Below are 7,955 nucleotides of genomic sequence, written 5' to 3' on the forward strand. Positions count from 1 at the left end.
AGTGACTTGGGGTTCTAGGCCAATAAGAGGACTCTGCCCTTCCACCCTTGTGTTATTTCTCTAAACAACTAGATCCAGCTTCAAGCAGGGGGTCCTCTTGCCTCTGAACAGTAGCATCAGCAACCTTCTTAGTTCAAGAGAGCAAAGGATCCTAAAACCCCATCCAGCACACTGGTCCTCTATTTCTGCCTCCCTTGAACACAATTGGAATGGTTTCTTTTGCCAAGGTGGCTCCCCCGCCGTCGCCGCCACCCCCTACCCCCACCCCTGTCCTTCTCTGCCCATTGGTTTTTCTCTACGGCTTCAACCTAGTGGAGAAACTACTAGCAACTCCCTACATTTTCCAGTCCCCACTGAGAATATAATTTATTATTTCCCCAAACCAAACTCATGGACAAAGAGTTGATGCCAACTCATAGAAACCCTATAGGACAGGTAGAATTGCCCCTGTGAGTTTCTGAGACTGTAACTCTTCACCAGAGTGGGAGTAGAAAGCCAGGTCTTTCTCCCATGTAGTGGCTGGTGGTTTCCAACTGCTGAGGTTATCAGCGCAAGCATGATCACTATGCCATTAGGGCTACTACAAGTTATTACTTAGACACCCAGAAAGCCCATCCCTCAACCAACCAACTTTAATCCAACACCCCTTGCAGCACTGTAGCAAGAACTTTTTCTCTGTGGGACTCTGGACATGCAATATTCAGGAATTTTAGAGTCTTTCTATTAATTTTTATCACCTGCCTAGATCAGAGAGGCTACTTCTTTCAGTGTGCCCCCTCCTACGTATGTCTACATACCATTGAACTGGCACATGAACCCTAGTCTTCCTTTCCTCAGATACTTCCCTAATCTACAGCAACCCCCCATCTCGGTACATCTGCCAGTCCCTGCCGGCCAAACCTGAGCCATCGAGCGAATCCTCCGCCTAGTTGGACTAGTATTTGTCTTAGTTTCACCACTGGAGTTGGGACAGGTAAAGCAGGCATAGGCCTGGCTGGCTTCCCCTGATCTCACACTCTTTTCTAAAGAGATGGCTGATAGCTTAGCGACCATAGCTGACCAGCTAACTAACATAGAAGACCACGTCGACTCTTGAGCCACAACAGTTCTCCTAAACCTCTCTGTAGGAGAGGCGGCATTTATAATTTTTTCACAGGAAACCTACTGCTTCTACAGCAAGTCAGGATTCATATGAGAAAGAGTTGTCCTACTTAGAGAACAACCAGCCACCTTCTTTTTTCTAATCATTTTATTAGGGGCTCATACAACTCTTATCACAATCCATACATACATCAATTATGTAAAGCACATTGCCCTCATCCATTGCCCTCATCATTCTGAAAACATTTCCTCTCCACTTAAGCCCCCGGCATTATGCAAAAACTCTTCAGGGAGCAGCTCCTGATAGGGATGTTGACTCATGCCCATTCGTGACCCCCCATAACCTTCTTTGTACTATTAAGAGTCGCTCCCTGAATAATACATCTCATGTCCTCTTTCATAACTAACCGCTTAAAGGCGGCCATCACTTTGTTAGCTTCTCAAATGTTTCTATTCAATTCTAAAGCACAATACCACTTAGCACCTCTCCTGCCTCCTATGATGACAAAGCCCCAACTCAACCTGAAGCACTCAGAGACTAACTTCTCCCTCTTTCTTTAGACCATCAAAGGGCAAGAGTGAAAAAGAAAAATCTGCTTTGCTCATTAAATCAGAACATACCAAACTCCACCATCCAGAATAGCACAACAGAAGGAAAAAGATTTCCACTCTTAAGACAGCCCAAAGCCCCACCAGCACGAACACCTCCCAGACGCTCTATAAAGCCCAGAGCATCTAGACCAGTGGTTCTCAACCTGTGGGTCACGACCCCTTTTTGAAAGACCCTTTCACAGGGGTCACCCGATTCAGAACAGTAGCAAAATTACAGTTATGAAGTAGCAACAAACATTATTGTATGTTGGAGGTCACCACAACACAGGGAACTGTGTTAAAGGGTCACGGCCTTAGGAAGGTTGAGAGCCACTGGTCTAGACACTTCCCGTGCCTTGAGCAATCAAGACCTTAAAAAAGACTTTTGCTGGAACTCAGCGCTGTGCCTGAGAGTCTCTCACACCAAATCCCCTCTCGGTGACGAGTGAGAATGGTCTGGAAGGCAGGGATGAGTGTGCTTCCACTCAGTTCTAAATCCTGGTGTGTCAAGTCACCGAGACCTTGGAGGTCTAAGGGCCCTCACTTATAAAGTATGCTGAGTTGCATTTGAATGAGATGATTTCTAAGCCCGTCCAAGTGTCACCGGTCTCTGGGCCCATGAAAACCCATTACTCAGGCCCATGTGGGCCTTCAGAGAGTCTTCATTATTTTTTCGTGAATAATTATCTAGGAATTATAGAATGCAACTAGAATTCAAAACTGTTTATTAAAAAAGTAAGATCTATTAAAAATAGTGAAAAAATCACTCAGATTCTCCAAAACCACTACCATCAAAACAATTCTGACTCATAGTGACCCTGTAGGATAAAGTAGAACTGCCCCTGTGAGTTTCCAAGGCTGTAAGCATTCACTGGAGTGGACAGCCTTATCTTCCTCCAATGAATAGGCTGGTGGGTTCGAACTGCTGACCTTGTGCTTAACAGCTCAATATGTAACCGCAAGGGCACCTTTTATTCATACTCTATTGAAGCAATAATTGCATAAGAAGAAAAGAGATCAAGCAAGACCCGGGCAAAGGTGGTGTTTAAAATTAATGGCTCTTTTGATAATATATCTTAATAGTAACAATGTTAAATGATACGTTTCATTCATGCTTCGTCACTATATATATATTTTAAATATGCCTTGTTGTTGCGAATCTATACACAGCAAACCATCTACTAGGTTCAAAGGCTTCTTTGTGTACAAAGCAGTGACATTGATCACATTGACTTGTGTAACTGTTCCCACTCTCGTTTCTGAGTTATCCCTCTGCCATTAACTTAAATTCACTGCCCCCGAAGGTTTGTGTGTTTGTTTGTTTGTTTGTTTGTTTAGAAATGACTAATATCTCTTTGATTTGTAAAGTTACTTTGAAAGGCAATCAGTGTATCCTTGTTTTAATAGTTATATTTATTTTTATCCCATGCCACCCTCAAACAAGATGCAATGTGGTTCAGCTAAGGCTGACTCCACTGCCAAGAATAGGTTCTGACTTGTAGGAAACCCGTATTGGCTTTCCAAGGTTGTAAACCTTTTTATAGGGGCAGATAGTTGCATCTTTGAACTACTGACTTGGTGGTTAACAGTTCAATGCTTACTGATTAGTGCTTTCACTATAAAAAAAAGATAAATTTATATTTTTAAAGGTCTCAGATTGCTTAATGGGACAGCTGCAAGTGGACAGGTCTTCCCTTAAAAATTGGGATGCTAGTGTCCTATGTACTGAGCAAACTGCTTAAATGGAGTCCACCTCTTTCTATCTACTTGAGGGCAGTGAGTTTGTTTAGTTTTAGTTTTACTTCTTATTGCCTGTTACAATGACTTCCCTCTATGTCCGATTACATAAAGTCTCATTCATTTTAGTTACCTCCAGATAAGAATGTGAAGAGAACTGGAATTGGATCACAGTAGGGTTAATTAGGAAAAGAAATTTAATAGCATTTTTCCTTATGAATGACTTAAATATCTGTGAAAGTGCTCTCATCGACATAGGATTTTAAATTTGAAAGCACTCTAATTTATGTTTGTGGTAGTTACATAATTTCCTGTCAACTTGAAGCTATATGAAAGTGTAGGAGTGAAGTCTAGCCTGTCAATCCGGCCACTGTCTGATGGTGACTACTTGTGGGCGTGGCCTTCTAATAAGGGTTCCTGGGGAACTCTCCCTCTCTGCCTTCACCTTCCTGCTGGCTGACCCTGGTTGCTGAAAGCCCTGTGATGTTGCTGCTACCATTGGATCTACATGACTTTGCACCCACCAGTCTGTGATCTTCCTGCATTTTGCATCAATGCTTGGGGTTTCATGAGTCTGAAGAGGGAGTTATGGACTAGTATTGAACTTAAGGACTTAATGGACTGGGCTGGGATGTTTGCTTGATATATAATGACCTCTTGATATAAAGCTCTTTTTTACACATCTCTGAGTGTCACTGGATTTGTTTCTCTAGTCAACCCAGTCTAACAAAATGTTCAATTAGTTTAACTTTGAAAAAAATTAAAGGGTATTTCTCCTTTGGTCATAATTATTTCATGTTTAATGTTTATAAATTATACTTTCCCCCTTCTGACTTGTCACATATTATCTCATACAATAAATACTGGGGCCAGGATTCTGGTGAAGGCTCTGTTTTCTGTGATATCCTGTAAGGACATCCAGCCATCACCGAATGTCAAATCGCATCCAGAAAATCAGAGTCCTGAGGGCTCTCAGGAAACGAAATGCATTCTGGTACCTGCCTGAGGCAGTCTAATGCTTATCTGTATGTTCATTCTAATCGGGGAAATTGAAAGAGGCAGTAATATTACACTGTACCCTGTTGGCTGAGTTGGGGTTTGCCAGATACTCAGGTTGAAGAGGGGTAGTTCCCAGAAACCAGGTAGAAGAAACAGCATGAACAAAGGCACAGATAAAAAGAAAGTGGTTGGTATATATTTGAGAAAAAGATCAGTTGAACCTAAGCAAAAATACAGAGTATAGAGCCCCATCGAGGGTGTGGAGGGCCTCAAGCTAGGCTGGGAGCCCATGATTGATTCTGTAACAAGTAGAGGGCCATGAGAGATTTTCAAGCAGCAGAATGTTATGATTTTGTTTGACTGAAGGCAAGGTAGAAAATTGAGTGGAGGGAGTGAGGAGAGAAATGGAGCAGGGAGTAATTAGAAGGCCACTGTAGTTGTGGTTGGAGCCCTGGTTGCGTCATGGGTATGCATTGGGCTGCTAACTCAAAGGTCCATTATTTGAAATCACCAGAAGAAAGAACATTCTACTTCCTCAAAGAGTTACAGTCTCAGACACTCTCAGGGACAGTTTTACCTTGTCGTTATAGGGTCACTTTGAGTTGGCATCAACTCAATGGCGCTGTTTGGTTTTTTGGTAGTTGTGGATGCTTTGGCGTTGCTGCGGACTCTTAGCCACCCTATGTACAACAGAAAGAAACACTGCCTAGTCCTGCACCATCCTCACAATTGTCATGTTTGAGTTCATTGTCGCAGCTACTGTGTCAGTCCATCTCATTGGTCTTCCTTTTCCTCCGTGTCAATCGATTTTGTTGTTTTTCCTATTTTTCAATGTTCTTTAACTTAACTAAGCATGCATGATGTTCTTGTCCAGGGACTGGGCTCTCCTGAAAACATGTCCAAAGTATGTGACATAAAGTCTCACCATGCTCACTTCTAAGGAGCATTCAGGTTGTTGTTCAACCAAGACAGATCTGTTCATTCTTCCTGCAGTCCGTGGTAACCTCAGTATTCTTTCCCAGTGCTATAATTCAGATGCATCAGTGCTTTTTAAGTCTTCCCTATTCTCTGTCCAATTTTCACAGGCATATGAGGTGATTGAAAATATTATGGCTTGGGTCAAGCATACCTTAGTGCTAAAAGTGACATCCATGATTTTCAACACTTTCAAGAGGTCTTGTGAAGCAGAGTTACCCAAGGCAATGTCCTTTGATTTCTCGACTGCTATTTCCATGAGCATTGATTGTCAATCTAAGCAAGATTAAATCTTTGACAAATTCCAACTTTTCTCCATTTATCATGATGTTACATATTAGTACAGTTGTGAGGAATCCTGTTAGTGGTTGTTGTTTTTTTTTAGATTGACATGTAGATCATATTGAAGGATGCAATCCTTGAACTTCATCAGCAAGTGATTAAAGTCCTCCTCACTTTCAGCAAACAGGGTTGTGTCACCTGGAAGACTGGTTGTTAAATAAACCTTCCTCCAATCCTGAAACTGCATTCTTCTTAATATTATCCAACTTCCCTAAATATTTGTTCAGTATGTAGACGGAATAAGTATGGCGAGAGGATATAAATTTAAAATGCACCTTTCCTGATTTTAAACCATGCAGAATTCCTTTGTTCTGTTCAAATGACTGCTTCTTAATTCATGTCCTTGTTCCACATGGACAAAATGTAGTGTTCTGAAATTTCTATTCTTTTCAATGCTATCCATAGTTTGTTGTGATCTACACATTCAAATGCCTTTGTGTAGTCAATAAAACACAAGTAAACGTGTTTTCTAGTATTCTTTTCTAGTATTCTTTACTTACAGTCATGATTCATCTGACATCAGCAATGATATCCCTTGTTCCATGTCCTCTTCTGAATCTTGCTTGAGTGTATGGCAGTTCCCTGTTGCTGTAACGGTACAACTGTTGTTGAATGATCTTCAGTAAGCATGTTTTGTTCCTACCTAGGACATCCTTCTTGATAAAGTAGAAGGACAGCAAAAGAGAGGAAGCCCCTCCATGAGACAGAGTGACACAGTGGCTACAGAATGAGTTCAAACACAGTAATTGTGAGGTGCCGTACACGGGGTGTTATGAGTCAGAACTGACTCAAAGGCACCTCACATCAGTTCTACTTTCAGCATCTCAGTTAAAGCCTCGGTTGCTCTTCTAGTCAGCCCCTACACTAGTCTAGTCCCTGTTTCTACCTGACTTCTTTTATCGCTCCCTCTAGTACCATCGCTACACTTCACGTTTTTCGGTTTGTCTTCTCCGGTATCTTTCATGTTTTCCTTGGCTATTCCATTACCCTCCCTACCTTGAGAATCTCCCAAGTCAGTTCCCTGTAGTATCAGTCTTTATTCCAGTTTTCTTTTATCTTCCACCCAGTAACAGTGGTCGCATGTATTTTTTGTCCATTTTCAGTCAGTTAGTTTCACTTAACATAATGTTCCCCAGGTCCATACACACCATGAGGTTCCTTGTGGCTTTATTATTTTTTGTTTGTTTATTTATTCATTCATTCATTCATTTATTTATTTATTTATTTATTTTTAGCGATGCATAGTATTCCATTGTGTGTATGAACCAGAGATTCTTAATCCATTCTTCTACTGATTGGCATTTAGGTGATTTTCATTTTCTTGCTATTGTAAACAGTGCAATGATGAAAAGGGTCTTGCATGTGTCTATTCATATTATGACTCTTGTTTTCTTTAGGATATATCCCCAGTAGCCGAATTGCTGGATCCTATGGGATTTTCCCCCCAGTTTTTGGAGGTTGTGCCATATTGCTTTCCAGAGTGGTTGTAAATATTTACAGCCCACCAGTAGTGTGTAAGAGATTTCCAATCCTCTGCACCCCTTCCAGCATTTGTTATTTTCTGTGCTTGGCTGTCATTGTTAGTGTAAGGTGGTATCTCATTGTTGTTTTGATTTGCATCTCCTAGATAGCTGATGATTGTGAACATGTCTTCATGCTCTTGTTGGCCAGTTGGATGTGTCCTCTTGGGTGGTCTAGTCATGTCCTTTGCCCATTTTTTAAGTGGGTTATACCTATTTTTCATATAGCGTTGTTAAAGTTTTCTGTGGATTTTAGAGAGTAATCACTTGTTCATTGTGTTGTCAACAATTTTTTCCCCACTCTGTGGGTTCTCTTTTTACTCCTTTGATGAAATATTTTGATGCACATCCATTTCTTATTCTCAATATGCCTTGTTGTCATGGCTGTTAGGTGCTGTTGAGTGTGTCCTAGTCATCTGTTTTTTCCTCATTAGATTTGATAGTGTGTCTGTGACCTGCAGTAGGACCCTTAAGTTTGTGACTATTTTCTCATTGATGATCTTTATCTTTCTGGGGTTTACATTTGATCAATGTGGAGTGCTTTCAATTTTTCTCATTCTTCTACAGATGGAGGTCCAGTTTTTCTATTACCATTTGTTGAAAAGACTATCTCTGTCCCATTTGGTATTTATTGACCCTTTGTCAAAGAGCAACTGTCTATAGGTGGATAAATTAATTTCTGAATTCTCT

The sequence above is a fragment of the Echinops telfairi genome, unplaced genomic scaffold (assembly GCF_000313985.2).
Source record: "Echinops telfairi isolate 266 unplaced genomic scaffold, ASM31398v2 ScPeMD7_5868;HRSCAF=6743_1, whole genome shotgun sequence".
In the NCBI taxonomy this organism is placed as follows: Eukaryota; Metazoa; Chordata; class Mammalia; order Afrosoricida; family Tenrecidae; genus Echinops; species Echinops telfairi.